The following is a 5,400-nucleotide window of genomic DNA, read 5'->3' on the forward strand; positions in this document are numbered from 1 at the left end:
TATATAGATTTAGAATCAATTCTAATTTTTCATTTTCTTCCAAAATTATTCTAGCATTTTGTCTGTGTTTTCCTTAATTTTATCAGTGTTTTCCTTGATCTGTCTCTCAATCCTTTGAAGATATCTACATGTAATTATTTTGAATTCCTTATCAAGGAGTTCCAATGCTTCTTCCTCCTCATGGATGTGTGTTGGGTCTGTATCCTGCTCCTTTGTTTCTACCACTTTATCTTGCTTTTTTGTGTGGAATGTAATGCTCTGTTGTCTCTGACACATCGTGACCTAGTTGGAGTTTAGTCCACTTCTATATCCTTCCCTTCAAAGCTCAGGGTGACAGGATTATCTTCTGTTTCTGTGTTAATTGGTTCCCCTTTTCTTTGTTGAAGAGGGTCTGTGCAGTCTTTCTGCTTATTCCACCATCTTACCAGGGCTCACTTTTATTTCCTTAAAAAAAAAAAAAAAAGACTTGAACTCAGTTCCTTATCCCTATTGAATCTACTTTCCCAAGAGATGTCACTTTTGAGATAATAAGCTGAATATTTTTGCAGTGGAGGTAATGTTTTTCTTCCTAGTGGGAAGTCTTCTTGGCTTCTTTCCCAAATTTGGCATCAAGACTGAGACCGAGGAACACCAGCACAGTGCCCACCCACTGCATGGGGCTGATAGTGTTAGCAAAGAGGATCACAGAGACCAAAATGGTGAAGAACTTTTTGAGTTATGGTGGTGATGGAGCAAGTCAGGGAAGCAAAGCATACAACTGCTATGAAGATGAAGCTTTGACCCAGGGCACTGGTCAGGCCAAAGAATAGGATGTTATAGATTATGGTAGGGTACCTCTTAGCAAAGCTCAAAAACTCCCAGAGCTCCCCAGTAAACAGGATTCTGGCTTCCAGCAGCAATGTTGACCAGAGGTGGATGTTCAACATCATGTGGTTGGAGCCTCTTTGGTAATCAGCCCACATGTGGTCCAGGGAAATGCCTGTCAGTCAGAGACAAGGTCAGAGAAAAGAGCAGGAGCAGCTCTCCATAGCCAATTGTGTATTCTTCTATCCCAGCTACTTTCTTGGATTTATACATGAAAAGGGCCACTCTAGCCACAGTTAATAACACACACAAATACTTGGCCAGTGGGTACTTCTGCAAGAGAGAGTCACTCCAAGGAGCATGACTGGAGTTGGCTTGCAGGATTTACCAAAGACCTGAGTTGGGTAGTTGACAAAAAGTAGTGCTGAGTTGCTGGAGACTGTGGCCCCCAGATAGGAGATAGAACAGGCAGGATAGAGCCAGCTTCAAGTACAATCCACCTTGGCAGTGTCAAAAAACTGAATCAAGATCTTGGCAAATATGGCATTGATCACACACTGGATGAAGACCAAAGTTAAGGCAAAGATGAATTTTTCTTGCTTGACTCCCTCCCCATATTTTCCTGTAGTTATATTTTATATATACACTTCACTGGTTTTGTTTCTCTAGAAAATCCAGTCTACAACACTCACTACACACACATACACACACAAGGAACTCTGGTGGTGTAGTGGTTAAGACATTTGGCAGCTAACCAAAAACTTAGTGGTTTGAACCCACCAGCCACTCTGCAGAAGAAAGATGAGGTAGTCTGCTACCATAAAGATTCAAAGCCTAGGGAACCCAATTAGACACACACACACACACATATACTAAAGGGAGCTCTGGTAGCATAATGCCTAAGGCACTTGACTGCTAACCAAAAGGCTGGCAGTTCAAACCCACCAGCCACTCTTTGGAAGAAAGGTGGGGCAATCTACTTCCGTAGTGATACTGCCTCAGAAACCCAAGGAGGGGTCGCTACGAGTCGGGTCTCACTTGAAGGCAAACAACAACATATACTAAAACCAAACTCACTGCCATCAAGTCAATTTTGACTCATAGTGACTCCCATTGGGTTCCTGAGGTGGTAAATCTTTATGGAAGCAGATTGCCCCATCGTCCTTCTGTGGAGGGCCTGGTGGGTTTGAACCACCAAACTTATGGTTAGCAGTCAAATGCTTTTGAGTGGCTGGTGGGTTTGAACTGCCAACTTTCTGGTTAACCGTTAAAAGCTTTATTATATATATATATATATATATATATATATAGTCCCAAGATCACAAGCAAGATGGAAAGTTTTTGGCTCATAGGCTATGGAGGCTGGCAGATCCCCAAGATCTCTAGCCAACATGGCAGGATCACGGCTCAAGTCCCAAGAACTAGAGGACAAATGACAGGCCAGATGCAGGATCTAAATCAAAAGTCCACAAGCTTTCCCAGAACATCCAGATATATTGGATGCAGAGCACAGCTCCTGAGGAAACTCCTCTTACAACTGATTGGCTAATCAAACCAGATCACATTATTGAGGATAATTAAATCCTTACATCATAACTGCCAAAATACATAATTAAATACCGTCAAACCACTGCAAATCATGTCCCAGCCAAGTTGACACACAACCTTAACCTTCACAGTGAGTCTTACCCACATGTGAGTCCTCTGTGGTTAAGCTCTTACTGGATTGAGTGGAGGCAGAAGAGCAAGTTCTTTATCTGATATTGGGTGACTAGTGTTGGGTGCTCAGGGTTCTTTCACAGCCCTTGTAGACCATGGGTTCCTTGCAAATTGATGCCACCAGTTATTGCATTCTCTAGAGGTGAGAGAAGGTTGTCTCCACATCTGCTGTAAGGGAGTGCTACACAAATGGATGTGGTAGGCCTCCTATTTATATGCAGATTAGTGCCTCAGTAGGTGTAAGGTATCAAGGGGTTTCGGTGCAAGTGCAGAAAGCCTGCAGGGACTGTTTGTGTATGAGATGTATGATGTTGCAGTTGGGTGGATGTTGGACGTGAGCAGTATGTGGGTGCTTGTTTAGTTGAGGTCCAGAGCGTGCCTGTCAGGATGGGACTGACAATGCTGAGGAGGTGAAGTATCTCTCTGGCTGTCACTCGAACATGAGTTGATGGAGTATTTTCACCAATTTCTGGGTTGAGTTTATCTGTGTGTACCAGTGGTTGCTGGGTGGTTGGGGCAAGGAGGCACAGATTCGGTGGGTCAGGCTTGAGTATGCAAGTGAGATATGCTTGTGCCTCAAGGAGGGGACAGTGGATGTTGTTGGGTTTGTGTGGCTAAGTGTAAGCAGCCAGAAGCTCTGGGAGGGAGTGGTTGGCATGGCCAATCTTGTGCTCTTCAGCATGGGCCACTTGCTCCTCAGGAGGGGTAGTGGCTGTGGTCAGGCTTGCCTTCATTAGCTAGGGCTTCCAGTATGTCAAATAAGGGGTTGTGGGTGTGGCTGGACTTACGAGTGCAAGCATAAGAAGCCTGCACCTGCAGGATGGTGTGATGGGGAAGTCTGGGCTTCTGTGTATGAGTGCCAGACAACTATGCCTCAGAAAAGGGGTGGGCACTGTGACTGGGCTTGCATATCAGCACAGACCTCCTATGCCTAAGGGAGAGAAGTGAGAGTGCAGTGGGCTGGCCTGAGCCCCGCCCCAAGCACAAGTGTGAGTTTATCCCTTCAGTAGGCAATGGTGGGTAGGGCCATGCTTGCATGACATGACTCCATTCTCCTGCACCACAAAGGAATCTGCTAATCTGATGGCAGGTGGGATGACTGTTTGCACACGGTCACTTCTGGGCAGGACCTTTAGCTGTTACTCTGTATGTTGGTTTTCACTAGATGGCTCCCATATAAATGGCCAGGTGCCTCTGCTGACAAGCAGTTCCCTGCACTAAAACCTCACTCCTTCTTTTCTTGTACTCATCAGAAAAGCTATAACTCACACCCATAGCTCAGTTTCTTTATTACCCTATAATTGTGCACTCCCTGTATATGCTTTCTTTTTCTCTAAGGCTCAGATGACTAAGTCTGTTTCTCTTGCTCTAGAGTCACTTACTCATGATTCCCTGGATTTGAAGCTGTAGCACTCCCATGCTTCCCTCCATGGGTGCCTCGTCCCTGTCTAAGTGCTGCTCATCTTGTTTCTTTGTGGCATTGTTTGCAAAGAAGCTTTGACACGAGTTGTGCTCTCTCTGCGGTGCTTTCCTGGATTCCTCACTCTGGGCTGTCTGATGTCTCAGAATGTCCACACTGTTCCTCATCAGTGGGCAGGGTGCAGTGACTCTGTGAATCTCTTACCTTCCTGCTGACCTCATTCTGCTTCTCCTTCCAAGTTGGTGCTCAGCCTATTTCTTCAACTCTCTGTTTGGGGCTCTGAAATTCAAGATCAGTTTTTGTGTTTATCTTACCTAATCTCTCAAGTTTTTGTTATTAGGGAGTCATTACAGTTCATAGTTCACATACAAATTTATGTAATTTGCCAGCAGCACCCAAGCTCAATTTTAGCATAAGCTGACCCAGGATCACCCCCAAGACAGAATTGATAAGATTTCAATTTTGCTCATATTTTTCAACTGCTATAAAATATCCTCAGTGAGATGTATTAGCAATACACCTTCAGTTTCAGTCAAGGCTAAAATGTAGATACAAGAGATAAAGAATATTCACTTGTTTCTATCTTTTGCATATATTAAACTTCTATTTCCATTTACCAGAGTAATTTATATTGGTCAAGTGGACTCTGAATAGAATGCTAGGACACAAAATGTCACAGACATGTCACTCCTTGGAAATAATCTGTGGAAAAATAGAGTATTTAATAAAAATAAATGGCAATTCTTCCAGTGAATAATTAATTAATAAACAGAACCATATTAATTTTCTGATATCCCAAAGCATCATTCCCCTTCCACTTTCTGTATTCTTTAATAAGAAGCACAGAACCAAGCTGGTAATCAAAAATGATGATTAATATTTACCATGTGACCTCAATATTTAATCGTATATGGATAACTCTGTTTGTTCTCTCAAAATGACATTTTATATAAAGTTTGAGTCCTAGGTTTTCAGGAAAAAAAAAATGATACCTTTCAGCTCCTATTTTTTGTTGTTGTTGTTGTTGTAGTTGCTATTTGCAGACACTGTCTCCATTCACAAATAATAGAGGGAAAATTGTTGTTGTTATCGTTGTTATGTGCCGTTGAGTCAGACTCGACTCATAGAGACCCCTTCTTAGGTTTCCAAGGCAGTATAACTATGGAAATAAATTGCCCCATCTTCCTTCCATGGAGTGGTTGGTGGGTTTGAACCACCAACCTTCTGGTTAATAGTCAAGTGCCTTAGGCACTCCCAAGAAATATGTAAATTATCCATATGTATCTTTACATATGGTAGCATATCAAAATATAAAAGACTAGTAAATCATTTGTCAAGATAAATACAATGAGCGTATTGAGGAAAGCCTCTTGGATATTCATACTTTAAGCAAATGTATTTCCATAACTCTAACAATCTCTTTCTACCACCAAAGCCAAAGATGAGGAAATTGAAGA

The 5,400-nt window shown here is 42.6% G+C and overlaps 1 pseudogene; it reads right to left on the reverse strand.

Annotated features, from left to right (window-relative positions):
* Positions 1 to 568: 568 nt before the first annotated feature.
* Positions 569 to 1,436, reverse strand: LOC103198397 (annotated as a pseudogene).
* Between the last annotated feature and the right edge of the window lie 3,964 nt (positions 1,437 to 5,400).

The sequence above is a fragment of the Orycteropus afer genome, unplaced genomic scaffold (genome assembly GCF_000298275.1).
Source record: "Orycteropus afer afer isolate SDZICR_OR568_19922 unplaced genomic scaffold, OryAfe1.0 scaffold00093, whole genome shotgun sequence".
In the NCBI taxonomy this organism is placed as follows: Eukaryota; Metazoa; Chordata; class Mammalia; order Tubulidentata; family Orycteropodidae; genus Orycteropus; species Orycteropus afer.